At 35.3% G+C, this 22,974-nt stretch overlaps 1 protein-coding gene across 2 annotated transcripts in view; it reads left to right on the forward strand.

Annotated features, from left to right (window-relative positions):
* The window catches only part of LOC145293230 (centrosomal protein of 89 kDa-like), a 146,647-nt gene that overhangs the window by 28,686 nt on the left and 94,987 nt on the right, over positions 1-22,974 (forward strand). The window lies entirely within an intron of this gene.

Consider the following 22,974-nt stretch of genomic DNA (forward strand, 5'->3'; position numbering starts at 1 on the left):
ACAATGTTTTGACTAACGTAACTTCCAACCTGTGGTGTAGTGGATGAAGTATTAGGTAAAATTCAGTTGTAAACGGAACTCTTCTGGAGGTTGCAGGTTCAATCCTAAGTGCAGGTAATATAAAATATGCAATTGTGAATTACTTAGAACTTTTACCCAGTTATGACTGATGGAACGAGAGTGTGCTACCCTCATGGATTAAATAATGTGTTCCGTTCAAAATTCTGTGCAGATTAACGAGTTTGATAAGATGCACCTGAAGAAGATCAAAGGTTACATCAACAGAAATATTGTTAAAATAACACTCAAGATGAGAACAGCAGTTTGAATAATTCAAAATAACCTACACCAACTCACAACAACTAATATTCCTATTCCAGTCTCCGCTAATAACGATTAATAATTACCCCACCTCCCAAAAAAAAAAAAAATTTATAGAACACAGTGGCTGCAGGTCAAATGGTTTTCTATCTATATATATATGTATAAAGTTGAGGGTTTTTTTTTTTCGTTCTGACATTGCAAAATATGAAAATATTACATATTGAACAAATTAGACACAAAACCAATCAAATGTCTGGAGATAATAGGTGACGTTGGCCATCCTTGGTCACAAATACTTAAAATTGCCTATCCAACTCTTAACTAGAATCATCTCAGTCACCACAATACCACATTCACTCCAGAGGCTGTCCTACTTAAGCTAAACCCAAATTTGAAAAAAGTTTTATTTAAACATAAATAATCTTATCTTAAATGGAACACATATATCAAATCTGTTGCCAAGGCCGCTGGAAAAATGGTGGGATCTTTCTATCGATCCAGTAGATATCTCACTGCTGATGCTATTCTCTATCTATATAAGAGCCAGGTACGTCCAAGGATGGAATACTGTTGCCACATCTGGGCAGGAGCTGCTAGAAAGGACTTGTCCTGCCTTGATAGAGTTCAAAATAGACTTCGTAGCCTCGTAAGAGATGTCCTTTTCTCCTCCTTGCAACCTCTATCTCACAGAAGAGATGTTGCGAGTTTGTCTCTGATGTATCGTTATTTTCATGGAAAGTGTTCAACTGAGCTTCAATCTATGGTCCCCCCTCGCCAAACTTTCACAAGAAACACTCGTCTAGCTGTAAACACTATCAATAATTTCCCCCACTCTTTATCTGTGCCTAAACCTAAATGTAGATTCCATGAACAAAGCTTCTTTCTTAGAACTGCACGCCTGTGGAATTGTCTTCCGTTTTCCTGCTTTCCGGCTGACTACAATATGATTGTGTTCAAGTCTAAAGTAAATAAGTTCTTGATGAGCCGTTCCATATAAGTTATTAAATTTACCAAATTTTCATTACTAATGATTACTATATTGACCAATTTCTACTGTACACTCTTTAACCCTTATCCTTGACTGGCCTCTGGGCCTTGATAATGTGGTGATGCCTTTGTAAAAAAAAAAAAAAAAAAAAAAAAAAAAATACAGAAACTACATTTCATCAGAGCTAACATTGACATTAAAAGCCTATTTTTTTCTATTTAAAAATTATTAAACCAAACTTTTTTAATATACTCAATCATGGACATGTGAGTGTTTACGTGAATCTTAACCTATTTGCATAGTTTTTTTTAAAGAACGAGCATTAATTACTTAGTCACTTTTTTATGGTTTCTTATTAGATGATTGGCTTCATTTCACTATTACGCTGAATTCTGTTTATGCATAGTTTCTACACTATGCATAGTTTTTAAGATGAAAACATTCTAGCATATGGAAATCTTTTTATATATATCTATATATATATTTCCAGGTTAATATTTTCGAGAGGCAAAGTAACCAATGAAGTTTTAATAAGGTTAATACAAGAATACTGAATACCGAAGTAGGGCAAGATATACTTTTGTTTTGCATAAGCATTTATATGTCACTACACATTTATGAGCATGTTTCAGTCATTTCATTACAAGTAACCAGAGGCCTCTTTTGGCGATATGTGAAAGGTCAGTGACCCCTAATAGGAATCTCCTTGTCACATACAAGTCAATCCTCGGTCACGGACACCAATGTGACCTGTGCTCATTCTTTGCAGGAAATTCTTGGCCAGGTATCTCAGCGCAGTAGAGCCCATCAATCGAGTTGGTCGGGATCACTTTCATCTTCGGGTTCATAGGCTGCTGCTTCGTCACACTGGAAATGAATCAATTTCATGCACGCAAAAGAAAGACAGAGTCGATTATATCTATTCTACTGGTTAATTCAAGATAGATGTAGACAATATTTACAATTGTTCAAATTTGATGTTGACAAAACTCTACTGAGTCACAATTAGATTAATTACTCTTGGTTTTACGGTGGTGGCAGTTCAGGAAGAGAGGTGGGGGAGGGCGACAACTCTTTGATTGTCTTTGATTTCTCTCAAATCTCAGCTCCAACTCTGGCGATTTGAGCCAGGGGACTCTTTTATATAGTCAGGTGATGGGGTAGCTTGGGCTTCTGCCTGGACTAATCACTACTAATTACGTCACCTCAGGGAAATCCCCTATTCCCCGTGTGTGTACCTGTGATTCTGCAAACTCTCTCAGATTCTCATGATCGAAAAGGTTAACCCCGTAACCTCTCGGTCTGGTACTGTACTCAGAAACCAACCAACCCTGAATGAGCGCTCATTGACAATGGAAACAAAATTATATTTCATTATGTCTCTCAAAGTGACATCAAGTTGTCATTTTTCACCAAACAATAAAATTTATCTTTCAGCAGGGTTGGATGCTGTTGCCAGGGCATACAACAATACTTAACAAATAAAACAATCATATCTGCCCGGCATTCTCCAGTGTTTTTTTTTTCTCTATTTCAATACAAACCTTAATCCCCATCCCTTTTTTCAGTCTTCTTCCGATATATTAAAAACCATTTCCCTTTTTTATTTTGTATTTCTATTTTTAATAACATGTAATGTGACCTCCTGATAATAATTTCTTGTGACGCTGAATACCTGAACGATTTTCATTACAGATTAAGCTTTTGTATAAGCTATATCGCCTGAAGAGGCCTCTAGTTACTTGTAACGGGCTGACCGAAACATGCTCACGAATATTTAGCGGCATATTAATGCTTATGTAAAAACAAATAAAACGTGTATATATACGTATATATATATTTTAATTAGAGGTTGTTAGTTTCCAGAGGTAACGTAACCAATGAAGTATAACGAGGTTTATACAAGAGTGCTCAATAACGAAGTAGAGCAAGATATACTTTTTATTTGTTTTTACGTAAGCAGTAATGTGTTGCTACACAGTCATGAGCATGTTCCGGTCAGCTAGTTTATAGCAATTAGAAGTCTCTTCAGGCGATACAGCTTATATGAAAGCAAAGTTTGTAATGAAAATATCAGATCATCTATGTTACCAGGATTTAATATCAGGAGGTTCAGTAAATGTTGCTAAAAAAGGAAATAAGATTATAAACTAGCTGGCTGAAACATGTTTATGACTGTGTAGCAACACATTACTGTTTATGTAAAAAACAAATAAAACATACTATTTGTATCTTATATTCCCTTTCGTCTTATAAATCTACAGGAATACAGACACACAGATATTGAACTTTACATCGTCCTGTAGATGTACAAACAGGCACGCAGCATACACAGACTAGACATTGCTCGGATCGTCTTTGTGGGAGTGGGAAGGGGCAGTTGCTCAAACGAACATGAGGGGGCACTAGTGGGAATCTTTATTGACACAAACGTGATCACTAATTAGGGTTCCCCATTATAAGTGATCCCCATATGGGCCCACCTCCATTGGTGGAAGTGAGCAATGTAACCCGTAATCCCATGGTGGATTACCATGGCAAGTTCAGTAGCTCTACATCAAACAGTTTGAGCGTGGATAGAGTTCCCAGTTATAAGTGACATCACTGGGGTTCCACCCCCATTGGTGATGGTGAGCGGTGTAACCTGTCAAACTTTACCCTTCTCATGGTGGGTTATCCTACCATATTTGGTAACTCTACAAGTGTACATCAAATGGTGTGTGCATGTACAGAGTTTCCAGTTATAAGTGACTCCCCTGGGGCCCCATCCCCGTTAGTGGGAATGAATGGTGTAACTCATCAAAATTTCCATTTTTTCATGGTGGGGTTATTCTGCCAAATTTGGTAGCTCTATATGAAACTGTATGAGTGTAGATAGGGTTCCCCTTTATAAGTGACCTTCCTCCTCTGGGGATCCACTTTATTGTATCCATTTGAGATCCTTGATACCTCTTCTATGTGATCAGCTTAGTATAATAGTAAATCATAGAAGAGCCTATTTGTGTACGAACAGACAGACACATAGACGTTGAGCTTTATTATACAGATATATATATATAAAAGTGACCTTGTTGGTGTGTGTGTGTGTGCAAATAGTCTCTACCAAACTCCTCTGAATATTTGGTCTACAATGTTGAAATTCGATATATAGGGTATTTGGACCTGTAGCACACTTCCAATTTGATTTTTAGCTGGTAAAATAGCTGCTATGAGGTCAAAATTGAAAAGAAATGGAACTTGGCAGGCATAAGTCGACTAAACATATGACTTCTCTGCATATGCAAATATACATTTATACCTTTAACAATGTTATTTTTTAAATTTTTATTTGTGTAAGGACTTAGCTCAGATGGTAACAAATAATGCTGGAGAGCTATATGTTTTAACTAATGGCATCTAAGTTATATTTTTTTTTACTTTTGAAATCACTATTGGGTACAATATAATAATCAATCGAGAATTGGCTCTATAATAATCAAAAACATGAAATCTGCATAAATTAAACTATCATATTTAAGCATATTAAAATATGCTTAAATATGATAGTTTAATTTATGCAGATATATTAATTTATTAATTTATGGGCATGGAATATGTTACATTAAAGATGGCTTTCTGTGTGGTAGGGATATCTCCAGTGAAGACCCTAATTTACCTTATATGTGCTTCCGGGTTGCACTTGCTTACACCACTGCATTTATATTTGCCCTCTATCGTCCCCACAACAGTGGAGTTACTCTCTTTAAGGGCATATCTGAGAAAATTGACCACATCCTATCTGCTCACCCTTCGGCTAATATCCACATTTGTAGTGACTTCAATGTCCACAATGTGGAATGGCTGACCCACTCGAACAAGATAGATGATGAGGAGAGGTTCTGTCATGATTTCGCCATTGCCTATGACCTCACCCAGATTGTTCGGGAACCCACCCGTGTGCCCGATACTTCCAGTCAGTACGCTAGCCTTCTAGACCTTTTTCTCACAAATTCCCCTGAGCTATGTTCAAGTTCCGTTCTGTCTCCTCTGGGATCTTCCAACCACTCAGTTGTATCAGTTAAGATAAAAATGAAATGCAATAAGTCTTCAGATGTATCTCTCCACTGTACTGCATATCGATACTCTATGGCTGACTGGGATAGCTTCCGTACATTCATATCTCATCTACATCTCCATTCCATGTTTAAAAAGGATGTGTTCTCTATAGTATCAGACCTGACCTAATGGTTACTTGTAGGCATAGACCAATTCATACCATCGAAAAAATTCCAACAAAAACCTAATAGCCAGCCATGGTTCTCCCCAGAATGTACTGCTGCCATCACGCACAGAAATCACTTTTTCCATAGCTACCAACATAATAAATGCACTAGGACTAAAGCTGCTTTCAGGACTGCCAGCAACCACTGTAAAAGAGTAATAGAAATGCAAGAGAACTATATGCTCAGTCTGTTAAATCTAAAGTAGCTGAGCAGCAGCTTGATTCTCACCAGTTTTGGCAAATAGCAAACAGGATCCTGAACAGAAGCGTGCATTCTATCCCAACCATCATCAATGGATCTGAGGTCATCTCGTCAGCATCAGACAAGGCCAAACTATTTGCCAAGAACTTTACAGCTAATTCTACCCTATGCGATGAAGGCCATCAACTCCCTGTATTTCTTCCTAGACAACACGCTATGCAACATATATCTGTGCATGAGGCTGCCAAGCTAATCAGGAACCTTGATTCCAGTAAAGCAACTGGCCCTAACGGCATTCCAATTATAGGGCTTAAAAAGCTTCAACCAGAACTTGCCCCTATACTTACAAAACTGTTTAAGCATCGCCTTAAGGAGAAGGAAAACCTCATCAGTATGCCCTGTATTTAAGAATTCAGGTGATAAGTCATCTCCCTCTCAGTACAGACCAATAAGTCTCCTGTGTGTCATGAGTAAGTTGCTGGAATCCATATTAAATAAAGAAGTAGTCAACCACCTCAGCAGAAATAACTTTCTTAGTGACCTGCAATATGGTTTCCGTTCTGCCAGATCTACAGCAGATGTGCTAATGGTTATATCTCATAGGATTAGTGAATCTCTTGACAAAGGCTTCCTTTCTAGGGCAATTACTCTTGACATATCAAAGGTCTTCGATAAGGTATGGCATAAAGGCCTACTTCACAAAATTTCCAGCTACGGTATAACTGGAAATGTTTTCTCAATCATTAAACCATTTAACTCTGATAGGCTCACAAGAGTAGTGATTGATGGGCAAAAATCAGAGGCCCTCAGTATTAATGCTGGAGTCCCTCAGGGGTCCATCCTGGGCCCAACTCTCTTCCTGATCTACATCAATGATCTCCCAAAACACATACTTAAATCATTTGTTGACATCTATGCTGATGACACGACCATCTATGGCAGCACATCAAAGGCTGTAAATGACAAAGTTCTGTCTGATTCTCTCTCCTCTGATCTCAAGCGCGTGGAACAGTGGGGTAAGAGGTGGCTGATTACTTTTAATGCATCTAAAACCAAGCTCCTATCTTTACATCATCAACGCTCTGATCCCCATCCGGCATCAATTGAAATGGATGACTCTCGTCTAGGGGAAGCTCCATGTTTTGATAAGTTTCCAGGCTTGACTTTTACTCCTGACCTGAAATGGAACATGTACATCAAGTCAGTTGCCAAAGTCGCTGGAAAAATAGTAGGATCCTTCTACCACTCCAGAAGATATCTAACTGCTGATGCAATTCTCTATCTATATAAAAGCCAAGTATGTCCAAGAATGGAGTACTGCTGCCACATCTGGACAGGAGCTGCTAAAAGCAGCCTATCCTGCCTTGACAGAGTACAAAATAGGCTTTGTGGCTTAGTGGGGATGCTCTTTTCTCTTCCCTGCAACCTCTCTTCCACAGGAGAGACGTTGCAAGCCTGTCTTTGTTTAGCGTTACTTCTATGGCATGTGTTCGTCTGAGCTCCAATCTCTGGTTCCCCCCTTCACCAATCTTTCACAATAAACACCTGTCTAGCTGAAACCAATGTCAAAAATTTTTCCCACGATTTATCTGTGCCATAACCAAAATGTAGATTCCATGAACAAAGCCTCTTTCTTAGAAGTGCACGCCTGTGGAATTCTTTTCCGTTTGCCTGTTTCCCACCTGATAACAACCTGTATGTCTTCAAGTCCAACATAAGCAAATTCCTGATGAACCGCTTCCTTAAGTAAGACACTTTATCAAATCTCCAATACTAACGTACTGTACATGCAATAACCCTTATCTCCGAGTGGCTTCCGGGCCTTGATAAGTGGTGACTACCTTGTAAAAAAAAAAAAAAAGAGTTTGAAACTATAAAGAACTAGAAGCATAAATTTTTTTTACCAAAATGACTGAATTCTGTGTTAAATAGCCCAAAATGGTTGATAGATCATAAAACAAAACAATGAAATTAAACAACTAAACTAAATTAGAGTGATATGGGAGTAATGGCAACTTATGAGTGACTCCAAATTTTTCAAAGCTCACAAATCGGGCCATTATAACCAGATACCATTTCATATCATACTGGGAAATATTTTATTTAATCCTAGAAACCTGACAAGTATTATTTCTTTGAGTTAGAGAGGATCTGAGAGCTCTCAAATTGTTGCTACGTTTCATTAGACTCTCTCAAACAAAAACTAAATTAATTCAGAAATAAAGGAGACAAAATTATCCCAAACTTCTTAATAAGGCTCTGAAACAAAAAAAAACAAACAACAAAAAAAAAATCCCAACTAATTAACAAAAAATGGCTGCAAAAGTGACCTTAAATTCATAATAGGTCCCTGAAACAAAAACTAAAGTAATTAAGAAATAAGGTATATAAAATTAGCCCAATATTTACAATTGAACTCTGAAATCAAAAAAAAAAAAAAAAAAGAAGTACTTAAGAGATCAAGAATGTAAAATTGGTCTGGACTTTCAAGATTGAAAATATTTCACAAGGGCAGTGTTAGGTTTCTTTGCTAGCTTATCTATAAAGAAAATTCATGCATAGCTTTATTGAGTCCATAGATAATTATCATATACACTTGTGCGTGATAAATAAATTTTTGGAAAGTGTCTGTTGGGGTGTGTGTATGTAATTTATATGTAATAGTCGGACTATTATCAGATTTGTTTGTCTTTATGCAAATAGAAATAGATAATATATCTACTTATAGATAAACAAATATATACTTCCATTGAAACTAAATCTGTTCAACATATATATATATATATATATATATATATATATATATATATATATATATATATATACAGGGTGAGCCAAAAAAAAAAAACGGGCCTCAACTCTAATTAGGCCCTGTTTCTTAGTGTTTTGTCTGAATGAAATTAAACTTTGGTCATAACTAGTTTATTATATTCAAAACATCACATCAAAACACAAGGGTCTTTGGCCTTTGTTCTCCGTTCTACACGATATGTTCTAGATGGCCTCCATTTAGCTTCTTTTTTTTTTGATCACCCTGTATATATATATTATCTATATATCTATAAAAGTGAACATGTCTGTGTGTGTGTGTGTGTGTGTGTGTGTGTGTGTGTGTGTGTGTGTGTGTGTCTGTGTACATTTCCCTACGCAATAACTCTGTCAATTTTTAGTCTACAGACTCGAAATTTGATATACAGGGTACTGAGATTTGGGAAAATCGATGTGATCGGATTTTGGCCAGAAATTTGGCGATTAAGGGGTCAAAGTTCAACGATTTGACCTTTTAAAACTCTACAAAACTCCTCCGACAATTTTGGGTCTACGCACTTGAAATTTTAGATATTGGTTCCTTGGACATGAATCTAACTTAATAACTTGATTTGAGCCCAAAACAATAAATTTTAAGGGGTCATAATAGAAAAGTTAAAAAAAAAATTGACCTCTGCGGTCTCTTTCAAATTACTCAGACAATTTCTGGTCTAAATATTTGAAATTTTACATAAAGGGTAATCAGAGATAGGGCAAGATTTTTTATCAGTTTGGGTCGAAAATTTTTAGTTACCAATATATAAATGTATGTATGTGTGTCTGTTTGCATATCTGCCTTAAGCTTTCAATAGAGGCGACGGATTTTACCAAGATCAGGATCGTTTTAAAATTCGACCTTTCATACGACAAATATCAAAAAATTGGCTAAAAACATTAATATTATTCACTTTTTTCGCCGATAGTTTTGAAAGTTATACTCTCCTTTAGATTGTCTAGCCTTAATTTTTAAAAATGTCGCTTCCGGTTTGGCGGTGATCGTAACAGCATAAACGTTATGTTTTACCCCGTTCTTTTCCTCCTTTGCGGTACGGGTTCAAGCCTGCCTTCCTACTACCACTTTTTTTTTTTTTTTTTGCTCAACATACACATCTGAACACCCAGGCAACACCGGGTTGAAATGCTAGTATAATATATATATATAATATATAATATATATATAATATATATATAATATATAATATATATATATATATATATACTAGCATGGGCACCCAGCATTGCCCGGGTGTTTGGATGGGTATGTTGAGCAAAAAAAATATGAGCAAAAAAAAAACAAGTGGTAGCCGGAAGGTAGGCTCGAACCCGTATCATAAAGGAGGAACAGAACGGGGTAAAACCCCTAAATTCAACCCAAATTTACAACTTTGTGACATATTTCCATTCTATGGATGTCAGGTGCGAACGAATACCCCATAATTTTATTATACCATATTTCTTCAAACTGAAATATAATTATCAAAGTATACTTACGCAGATAGATATGAAAAGTCTTTATAAAAGTTTGTGGCTATTTCCATTCTATGGAGGCCAGGCGCAAACGCAGACCCCACAATTTTATTATACCATTCCTATTTGAGTTAAAACATACTTATCAAAGTATTCTTATGGACATCTATATCAAAAAACACTTGTAAACGTTTTTTTTTAATTTTTTATTCCCATACTTTGTGGACCAGGTGCAAACGCAGACCCCACAATTTTAATGAACCACCGTTCTGCCAGATCAAACATACCCATTCTTGTGTCTCGATACATCTTCTATCATTATATGTAATCAGTTTTTTAAAATAGTCAACCATGTAGGAGCCTATTCGTGACCAAACACACACACACACACACACACACACACACAGCTTTATATTATATATATATATATATATATATATATATATATATATATCTTTATTCGATTGGCAAAATTTTAGAATAATTATAAAGAAGTGAACCATCGCGTAAATTCAATCAATTGCCCCAATTTTTTTTTTTTTTTTTCCTTTTCTTCACCCCGTTTTCCATATTATTTTAGTTGATTGAATTTACGTGATGGTTCACTTCTTTATAATATATATATATATATATATGTAAAAATAAAATATTTTTAACCTTTATATATCTAATTTTAAATAAATAAGAATGTAAATATAAAAACTACTAATTATAGTGGGGGTGATAAGTAGTTAAATGGATTAATCCAAAGCTTATAAATACAAGACTGATAAATTAAAAAATGTATCCATTTTAAATGGATAGTACCAGTCAAGGATCCGTCACTTGACACTCAGCCCAATAGGTGAGGGGCCGGTCTCCGGCCCAGCACCTGTTGGACTGAGGTACACCGCCTGGGTAATACCTAGGAGGTCCACCCTCCCAGGCCTTGCCACCGGGCTTTCCGGTGGGGCAAGTTTATTGCTTGTTGCCTGAGGCGCCCCGACCGGGGAATGCCGACGGGGTTACTCAGGCAATTTTTAAAATTGCAGGAGTGCCCCTCCTTTAGGGGAGCCTGCTGGGTTACCACTTTCCGGCCTTGTGCCACATTTTGCTGAGTGGACAGCAAATAAATATAATCCATTTTAAATGGATAGTACCAGTCAAGGATCCGTCACTTGACACTCAGCCCAACAGGTGAGGGGCCGGGGACCGGCCCAGCACCTGTTGGACTGAGGTACACCGCCTGGGTAATACCTAGGAGGTCCACCCTCCCAGGCCTTGCCACCGGGCTTTCCGGTGGGGCAAGTTTATTGCTTGTTGCCTGAGGCGCCCCGACCGGGGAATGCCGACGGGGTTACTCAGGCAATTTTTAAAATTGCAGGAGTGCCCCTCCTTTAGGGGAGCCTGCTGGGTTACCACTTTCCGGCGTTGTGCCACATTTTGCTGAGTGGACAGCAAATAAATATAATCCATTTTAAATGGATAGTACCAGTCAAGGATCCGTCACTTGACACTCAGCCCAACAGGTGAGGGGCCGGAGACCGGCCTAGCACCTGTTGGACTGAGGTACACCGCCTGGGTAATACCTAGGAGGTCCACCCTCCCAGGCCTTGCCACCGGGCTTTCCGGTGGGGCAAGTTTATTGCTTGCTGCCTGAGGCGCCCCGACCGGGGAATGCCGACGGGGTTACTCAGGCAATTTTTAAAATTGCAGGAGTGCCCCTCCTTTAGGGGAGCCTGCTGGGTTACCACTTTCCGGCGTTGTGCCACATTTTGCTGAGTGGACAGCAAATAAATATAATCCATTTTAAATGTGGAAATTGATGAATCGCACAGGTAAGAAATTCATTTTTATACTATGAAAAGGTTAGTAATTGCAATTAAGAATAGGAAATTGGATAAAAATTTTTTGTAACATGTCTTCTTCCTAAGATTAAGGGTGGTGGTGTTTGATCAACACTGCTGGGGAGCCATGAAGTAATATACTGTTTTGTTTTTAAATCCCCGAAACAGTGTTTCATGGTAAACAACTGATGATCCCTTGAAAAATAAATAAATTAGTATTATAGTAAATTCGAGAGAGTTGATGCAATGATTGCAGGTGATTAAATGACTTACTGACTAAGTGTTTTTTTTGTTTTTGTTTTTTTTTAACGAATGATAAAAAGTAACTTTTTGTGTAGTTTCAAATGTTAAAAAACTTCAAAGACTATATATATATATATATATATATATATATATATATATATATATATATATATAATATGCAAAGATACCCATGCTTTGCAGGGCATGGAGGAGGGTAATTTGATTCAAATTCACAAAGAAGTTGGCTGGCGTCATGGTGGCGGCCTCCAGGGATGGTGGCAAACACCAACTTGGTATGCAGTATCCCTAGGTGGGGAATTTATGAAGATCCGCACCAAATATGACCTTAACCTTTTACCTTGATCTTGAAAATGGTGTGCACCACCCCTAGGTCAGAGACCATCATCATGTCAACGTTGGCCATGATAGGTCCATTGGTGTGGTTTGTAGGAGAGTATATATACATAGACTATGACCTTGACCTTTACTTGGAAAATGATGTGCACCATCTTCAGGTGGGGGACCATTATCATGCCAGGTCTAGTTATGATCGGTCCAGTGGTGTGAGTTATAGGAGAGTGCATATACAAAGGTTATTACCTTGACCTTTCACCTTAACCTTGAAAGATTGGTGTGTACCATCTCTAGGTTTATAACATAAAGAATTACATTGCTTAATACCCGTAAAGGTACTTATTTGCAGAAAATTTAAATGCGATATTCGTTTTCAGCACACCCAAAACCTTTAGAAAACAAGTTTTTTAAGGTAGGTTTTGTGTTGGTCTACCAGGCCACAATTACCAAATAGACACCATTCCTAAAAAAAAATAACAGCCGCCCCTCTCCCACCCCAAAAAGATAGCTATAAAGTTGGTGGATGTCCATTTTACATTAAATTAATATAGAAAAGTGATCCCCACTTTTTAAAACAATAATTTCTTTATATCTACCCGTTTCCTGGAATTTTAAACATTATTTTCATTTGCAGCACTCTCGAAAACCTAAAATAGTGATCTTTTGAGAATGGAAAGATACTGCACCTTTACCAATGTTTTAATCATAATCGTTTATTTTCCTAGTTTTGCATATGAATTACAAAATATCTGATATTTCCCCCAAACCTCTAGCCTTGATGGATGGGAGACAAAAACTTGCTGCTATGGTTTCAAATGATCTAAAATAACAGCAAGGGGAGACTTGATTCCAATGATTTCTCATATTTTATTTCTCCCCTCTTTGTTTTCATACATAAAGTAAATTTCACAGTGTATAAGGCTTATTTGATACTGGAGATATTCATAATCGTACTCTTTTTCCAAAAGAAGGGCGATATAACATAAAAAATATTTGGAATCAAGTCTCCCCTTGCTGTTATTTCAGATTGTTTGAAACCACAGCTGCAAGTTTTAGTCTCTCTTCTATTCTAATATATAATTTCCCCAAAACCTCTGGCCTTGATTGAAGAAAGACTAAAACTTGCTGCTATGGTTTCAATTATATATATATATATATATATATATATATATATATATATATATATAATAAATTCCACAGCCAAACAACGTCGCAGCCCACAAGAATCATGACAGTCAAAGAACCGGAAGTCCAAGACTTGAGTTTCGTCCTCATTTGGGCTCATCAGTTAGACACATCCGAGCTCAGGATTCGAAACCCGAGCCATATATATATATATATATATATATATATATATATATATATATATATATATATATATATATATGTAAATTCACAGATTCAAAATGGTATTTAAATGTAGTTTTAAAAGTAACAAGTTCCAAAAAATATGATCTTTATGATAAGTTCTTCTACAAACTTTTGGAAAAGGCCTGCAAAACCATCAGATGCAATGCTCTTTCTCTTCAGAAAAATTACACATGAAAAACATCCAGATCTCAAGTTATAGAATCACATGGCAAGAAACGGAAAAATAAACCCCGTCTTGCTTATAATTTATAAAAATATATTTTTACAGATTTTTTTATCCTCTCTCTCTCTCTCTCTTTCCCCCTCTCCCTCTCTCTCTATTCAGATGATTTTTATTTCTTCTTTTTATTTCCATTAAAATATAATACAAAATAAAATATTCCAAATCGTTTTAGAAACGATCGTACACCAAATATTCATTGTTTTATTTTTTTTTCTAAATTTTTGGAACTGATATAAACAATGTACTAATTTTATTTATTTCGACTTACTTCATAATAGCTTTGGTTGATCTTATTAATCAATCATTGAACTGATACTAATAACCGCAGTACTTAAGTACCTGAATGCCAGTATTTTAACCGTTGTAGGTGGATTATTCTGCAATAATAATAAAATAATAATAGAAAAGCAAAGCAAAAAATACTGTTCAGCAAAGTAAGTGTTATCTTCAAACACTACTCCATTAGAAACAATGGTCACTAGGTTGTGTACTGGCTTTAAACACGGTTTTATAGACACTAATGTTGTTGAATGTTTAGGTCGCTCACATTTTGGCAGTTGTAACAGAAAAAAACCCCTACAAACTCGTTTTGGTCGATCATGAAATTTGATGAGATGGCAGAAGATATCAAAAGGTAGTGTATCCACCATTTTGCATGAACATTTTTAGAGATGCGAGATGCATCTGTATATATATTAATAGTAAACAAAAATGTAGCATGGAAGGAAAAAAAAATTATCTGCTGTAAAATATTCTGCAGTCTCCCAACAGTTTGTGTTCACTATTCTTCTTCTTTACAATTCTTGGTATCAAAATTCAATACACAGCTAATTGTTCTCCTCACAATTCCAAGTCTCAAAATTCAATAAGCATCTGACAAAACTCACTTCTATCCCCTTCTCTGATCAACAGATTTTTTATTGAAACCGTCTGCTTCTCTGATCAACAGATTTTTTATTGAAACCGTCTGCTTTTCATATGCATATAAGATGCCCTGAAATCTCATTATCTCACAAGATCTCCAGCCTATAAGCACACTGGCTATTTTTTTTTTCATTCTTCTCGTTTGTCACAAACACTGCATTGCTGTACAAAAAACAGGTTTATACTAATTTTTAATCACAAAACAACAACAAAAAGGGGTTATTTAAGTGGCAGAAAGTTGGACGATGTCTGAGTGAGGAAAATGAAAAGTTGAGTTGTCGACGGTCAGCCAGCAGTTATCTTCAGATCGTCAATGCTGAAGCATCCAATGGACAGAAACAGGAGAGAAAGAGAGAAAGGGTATCTTTCTTCAATGCTTTTTTGGTTCTCTCTGCTGACCTATCGTGATTTTCCAAAGAAGCTAAAATAGTTCCTTAGGGAACAGATAGAATCAATGTGCCCTGTAAGTTGATTGGTCAGTGTGTGGTCAAATCGCTTAATAGAAACATGGATTTGCGAGAGAAAATACAAGACTTTTTTCGTATGGACTCTTTTATTTATATGGCACATATCAAACTCTAGTCCCCAGCAGTAAGTGAAAACTGTCCAAAGTTACTGTTGTGGTGGTACACATTCATTTGCATATGTGGATAGTAATTACACATAAATAGGAAGACTCAGTTAGTCTGAGTGTGTGTTCACCAGCAAAGACTCTCTTATTTGACACCATTATGTAAATATCCTGTAAATATACCTTTTCCTAATACACTTCTTATTTGATCTACCTTTGTTTGTTGAGTCGTCATTTGTATTGCTTTCTATGTTACTTGTTTCAACCGGCAAACTTAAGTGATGACGAGGATGAACGTCAAATATAACAGTTTGACGAAGAAATGGAAAGAACTCACTAAAAAAAAAAAAGTACAACGCAACGGTTGACCTTTCTAAGGAATACAAGTTTTGATGAACGAAATAGTCATAAAAATGGATTTTATGCTAAAGAGAAGTTCGACTCAAGCGGAAAAAATGAATAAGTCAGCGAACATCGGAAAACTGTAAAATATTTTCCTCACGAAGTACAACACTAAAAGAAAGAAACGGTTGTTTCCCAAATTCCAAGAACAAAAACTACATTCAGGTTAAAAAAAAAAGTAACCTCGATTAATAGTATTTTATTTACTAAAATACTAGTCGGAAAAAAAAAGAGACAAACCAAAACCTTTAATTGCAGTCTCAAAGAAAAAAAAAAACTCGAACGTGGCAAAAAAAAAAAAAAAAGCTATGATTTACGCCGTTTCCCATGGAATCCATCTTTAAAAAAAAAAAAAACAAACTGTAAAAGTGAATTTTTTTAAAATGACAAACAGATTCGTATTACTAAATTACGAAGAACAGATTCGTATTACTAAATTACAAGGAAGTAACATACGAAGAAAAAAAAAAGTTCACCAGTGGATTTCCTAAATTGCTGTAAACTAAAGACTTTTTGGTAAACCAAATTTTTCTCTTCGGTATTTAAAAAAAAAAAATACCACTGTTAAACTAAAATCAAGGAAAGATTTTTTTTAAAACTAAAGTTGTCACTGGATAATGGTTATAAGACAGTAAAACGTCACGCAAAAAAAAAAAAAATTTAAATGTAGTTCATACATTTTATTTTTTTCAATTGTGACTCGAGTTGAAAAAATTTTTTTTTCCTATGGAAAGAGTTGTACTTAACTTCGGCTGTTATTTATTAGGAAATGCCTAAAACAGAAAAGTAAATCGTATTTTGTGGTTTCAGCAAAAGCCTCAGTTCTTATGTTGTGGTTGGATGAGCTTGACTCACTAGCAAAGTGAGAAAATATTATTCGAGTAGCGATATTACTATTGAAAACAGGAACTATGAACAATTTTTTTTTGTAACACAAGCCATTTTATATGGTACGGATATTGTGTTGCATGTGAAATTGTACAATTTTTCTTCGTAACTGCATTACTGCTACTGAAGGATACAAAAAAAAAAAATGGAAGATTTATCTAGAATGTTAATGCAATTTTTGCCGACGCAACAAAAGGCGCAATCCGAGCTAGATGCACGTAGAGAGGAGAAATTATTGAAATGGCAAATGGAACAAGAAGAAAGGCAGAAGAAATTACAATTTGAATATGAAGAAAGGCAAAATGAACGTTTTGTTAAAACATTGGAACTATTAAAGACTAATCGAGAAAATGTCGACAGTACTAATTTCTCGCATACAACTATATTTAATAGCATGGACACATTTAATTATGTGCCGGAGGAAGAAAAGACTTTTGAAACATACTATACAAGATACGAGGATGTCTTTCAACTGGACTGCAAAAGTTGGACAAATAGCCAGAAAGTGAGCCTTTTACTCAGGAAGTTGGGTGTAAGAGAACACAGCAAGTTTGTAGATTATATACTACCTAAAAACACTACGGAATTAGATTTCATGGAAGCTGTAAAATTACTAAAAAAATTATTTAATCTGAATGTAACTCTTTTTCATAAGAGATGGTTGTGTATGAATCTAAGGAAGATGGACAACCAAGATTATTTGACATACGCATCAGTTGTCAATAAAAACTGTGATAATTTTAAGCTAGCGGAACTAACAGTAGAAGATTTCAAATGCCTAATCTTCGCACAAGGGTTAGTCTCCACGAAAAATGCAGAAATACGCAGACGAGTGTTGTCTAAGCTGGAATCTGAGCAAGATTTAACACTTAAGAAATTAGCAGAGGATTATGAAAGGGCCATTACACTAAAAATGGATTCAAAAAAGATAGAAGAATCCCCGGAGTGGCATATGTAAGAAAGGTTAGAAAACCATACACACCAACCAAGAACTATACAAATAAAAGCAGTCAAAACGGAACGAGATATTCCAAATATAATAATTATAATTATAGTAAAGAATATAACAAGTCTCTTCCTAGATATAACTGTAAGAGATGCGCAGAAAGACACTGGGAATCGGATTGCCCTTATAAGAAGAAAAAATGCTACATTTGCAAGAAAGTCAGACACAAAAGCGATTGTTGCAGATATAAAGATTTCACCAGAAAGAGAGTACAGCAAACAAAATCAAATGAAAAATTAGACAAAAATCGCGAAAATACATAAAAGCGGAAATATTTAAAACGCCAATAAAATTACAACTGGATTCAGGATCCGATATTTCTATAATAAACTTGAATACATGGAAAAAGTTGGGTAAACCAACCATGATGAAAATAAGTAAATCAGCTCGGACGGTAACTGGTGGTGAGATAAAATTTGAAGGAGAAGTTATCCTTCCGATAAAGTTGAAAGGGATTACGAAGAAATTAAAAATGTTCGTATTGAAAAATAGCGAAAACCTGTTTGGAATAGATTTAATTGAGAAATTTGGACTCTGGGATAAGCCAATGAATACATTCGGTAAAAAAATAGAATGTACTACAAAAACAGAAAATATAAAAGAAGACTTAAAAAAATTATTCCCTGATGTATTTATGCCTAAATTAGGTCGTTGCAATAAATTTAAGGCCTCGTTTAAACTTAAAGAAAACACCAGCCCAATTTTTAGAAAAAAGTGAAACGTTCCGTTCGCTGGGTTGGAAAAGATTAATAAAGAATTAGACAGATTGGAACAGACAGGAATACTATCAAAAATAGAACGTAGCGACTGGGCAGCCCCCACCGTATATGTAAAGAAAAAGAAGGTGAAATCGGCATTTGATAAACTATTGCCAAGACAGGCAATTGTCCGAAACACTACACACATGATAAGAAAGAAATATAACTCGGGAGATCGAGTATATTTCAAGTGCTACAGGAATAACACTTCTTACTGGGAATGTGGAGTAGTGGATAAACGCATTGGTGATTGTACATACATGATTAAAGGTCTACAAAATATACATAAAAGGCACCTGAACCAAATAAAAAAACGCCAGATTCAAGATGGTGATTATACAACAGCAGTCGAAGAGGAGGAAACCATGGACATCATATACGAATCCTTTAATTTGGAACCGCCTCAATATACACCTGAACCCCGAAGATCAGGTAGAAAAAGAAAGTTAATGAATCATTAATGTTAAATCCCAAGAGAAAAAGATATTGAAATCTGTGCGACTTCAAATCTTGGGAGGAGGGTGTTGTGGTGGTACACATTCATTTGCATATGTGGATAGTAATTACACATAAATAGGAAGACTCAGTTAGTCTGAGTGTGTGTTCACCAGAAGCCACCGAAGGCCGTCGAGAGCAGATATGTTCTCCAGCAAAGACTCTCTTATTTGACACCATTATGTAAATATCCTGTAAATATACCTTTTCCTAATACACTTCTTATTTGATCTACCTTTGTTTGTTGAGTCGTCATTTGTATTGCTTTCTACGTTACTTGTTTCAACCAGCAAACTTAACAGTTACCAAAGACACAAATATCAGCAGCAAGTTTTTGGCATCTGTATTTTGGGATGAGCAAGGTATTTTGTTAATTAATTACCTTAAGAAAGGAAGATCACCAATAATGAATCTTATATAACATTATGGGTATGTTTTTAAGATGAAATCGACAAATTTCTTCTGTACCCACTTTATTCTCCAGATATGGCCTCCAATAATTACTAGCTGTTTACAGACCTCAAAAGAATTCACTGGCCCCAATAAAGAAATCATATTGAAAACTGAGGTATATTTTGAGGTTAAAGACAACTTATTCTATAAAAAAGGCATTGAATTGTTAAAGAAGCGTTGAAATCAATGTATCACGCTAGAAGGATGATGATGAATAAAGTTGAATTTTGTCTAAAAGTTGTTTTAGTTATGCTTAGTTATGATTTATTTAGTTGTGTATTATATCAATAATAAACTAGCGGGGCCTGTGGAAATTCCACAGCAGACTGATTGATATGTAATATATTGATGTTGGCATTCTGTAGATATTCAGCATAAATGTAGATGCTCTGATATTATTGTAGCTATTTTGTTAAAACTACAAAAGTATTTATCCAAGCTAGTAGGGACGCCCGGCATAGCCAGGTCGTAAAATATGCTTAAATACGATATTTTAATTCTTGCAGATTTTGTATATATTATTATAGAGTTAATGTTCTATTGATTCTTATATATTATAAAGTTGCGATTTCAAAAATAAAAAATATATCCATATGACTTGGGTTCACCAGCTTGAATCGAAACCGAATCTCAAACTTATGAATATATATATATATATATATATATATATATATATATATATGATTACTTCATTTAATCACATAAATTAATATACGAAGATATAATTTTATGCGTTAGCTTTAAGTATTTACTTCAACAGTGCTCAATATGTAGGTAGAGCTAGGTAGTAAGTTATAAAATATATATGGCAATTAAGCTACACAGAATATTCCATGGATGAAACGCAGAATATTCTGTGTAGCTTAATTGCCATATATATTTTATGCCTGATGAATCCTAGCATGGATGAAATGCGGAATATTGTGTAGTTTAATTGTCATATATATTTTATAACTTACTAAGTTACTAGTTGAAAGAACTACAGTCATATATATATATATATTTATTTTTTTACTATAATAATTAAATACCTACAGACACTAGTGTTTCATCCTTTCGGGAATCTTCAGTGCAGGGTGTCACGATTAACACCAGTCGAACGATTCGAACCCCGGAACACGAGACATCTCTGACTCGATTAGTGGAGACCGTATCCATTCGGCTACCATTAACCGCGTAGGATAACGTTTAGTTCCTTCAGCTATAATTGAAAATATGAAAAATTCTTGATAAAATTATTAAAAAAAAAAATAGATTACTAAGGTGTCATCAGCTAAAATCGAAACCGAAACCAAGACTTATGAAAAATTCTTGATAAAATTATTTAAAAAAAAATAGATTATTGGATTGCCATTAGCCATAATCGAAACCGAAACCAAAACTTATAAAGAATTCTTTATAAAATTATTTATCAGAAATGTAGATGACATAAGTGCCATCAGCTATAATCGAAACCAAAATCCAAATTATGAAGAATTCTTAGTAAAATTATTTATAAAAAAATTAAATGACTTGAATGGCATCAGCTATAAGAATGCTTGGTAAAATTATTTATTACAAGAAATGGAAGTACATAACAATTAAACGACTCGGGTGTAAGTGTGTCACAGAAAATAACATACACGCTATCGAATTAATATATAGATGATAATAAAATACGCTTATCTCTAAATTTAGAATTATGTTGAATCATTACACAGACGCAATCCTGTGTTGATCGCAGATCTCATCAGATCATTAATTTATTCAGGTTAATGGTTGAGCTCTTCTAACCCTCATCCCTCGTTTGCTAATGTCATTCTTCTATCCTTCTCTGTTTCCTTTTTCTTCATTCATTTTTTTTTTTTTTGCTATGTAAGCCAGTTTTTAGTAAACAACAAATAATCAAGTTTTCCTGAATGTAATCCCTCTTTAATTATACTTATGTTTTTTGTATATTACTTTTCGGCTATATAATATAAGGGGAGATAACTACGTAAATGAAGAAATTGCCTCCCATTTATCGTTTTTCCTTTTTTTTTTTTTTTACTATTTTGGTTTATTTATTTTTGACTTGACCTCATTTCTGCATTTATCCCGGTTCTGTTCACATGACTTCACATGTGAGCGCTCCTGTCTACTACCCCATCCTCCTTCTTTATCAAGTAGGTCGTGTACCAAACTTGAAATATAGCCGTTAAATCCATCTTTCTTAATTGAAAGTCAATCAACCTGTCGGTCCATTATCAATACAGATGTATCAAATGTATTGTTTGTGCATAAAATCTATAATTTTGAATGTAATGTAGGCACGATCTCTGCTCCACACACACGTGGATGCACACACGCTCTCACATACACGCGCGCGCGCACACACACACACTAAAATAAAAATACATGCTTACAAACACACATGCATTCATATACAAACCACACAAACGTTCATAAACATACATAGACCACACACACACACACACACACACACACACACACATACACACAGAAACACATTTAGCATCACATACACACACACACATGCTTCTTTACACAAGTATCATGCACAAACAAGCAAACACATGCACACACACACACACAGAGAAACACATTTAGTATCACATACACACACACACACACATATGCTTCTTTACACAAGTATCATGCACAAACAAGCAAACACATGCACACACACACACACACACACACACACATATGTCCACACACAAACACAGATTTATTGATCTTTCTGAATTCAACTGCTTTGATTTCTATTAAAACCTTCCATATTTATTAAGAGTTTTTTTTTTTTTTTTTTTTATTCCATTTTAAACCCCAAACAAGGCACAGTGCCACTTTGAAGTAGGGGGCTACTGTCGGGGACATAAGTTGCAGGGATATTATGAAGGGGGATGAGCAGCAAGATGTTATATCGCATATCCCTCCATATTTTCATGAACAAACCGAAAACCAGCAATGGCGACACTAGGACAAATCTGTTCGTCGGTACAACGCAAATGAACACGATAAACACACATGACAACTTCAAACCCCATTTCTTTAGATACACACATAATTAGAATAACTTGCACCTTACTTCAACAAAGAAAACCGCGACAGAAAGTTGCACAGCAAAAGACAAAACCAAAATACAAAACACGAACATCACAGCAAACGCAACTCCTAAGCATATAAACACCGATATAGAATTCACATAACAATGCAACCATACAACACTGACTAGATTACATTCACAATTTTATTAGCTTCAAATTGATATAACACATGCATACATACACAAAACAGGCGGTTCACTACAACAAATTATAGCACGATAAACAAACACAATTAAGATAGCAAAATATAAGCTAATTATCAATTTGCCCGGTGTCTTCAACTACGTCCGCAACACCACTATAAAAAACAGTAGCATCACG

This window comes from Euprymna scolopes, chromosome 2, assembly GCF_053919585.1.
Source record: "Euprymna scolopes isolate OS-2025 chromosome 2, ASM5391958v1, whole genome shotgun sequence".
NCBI classification, from domain to species: domain Eukaryota; kingdom Metazoa; phylum Mollusca; class Cephalopoda; order Sepiida; family Sepiolidae; genus Euprymna; species Euprymna scolopes.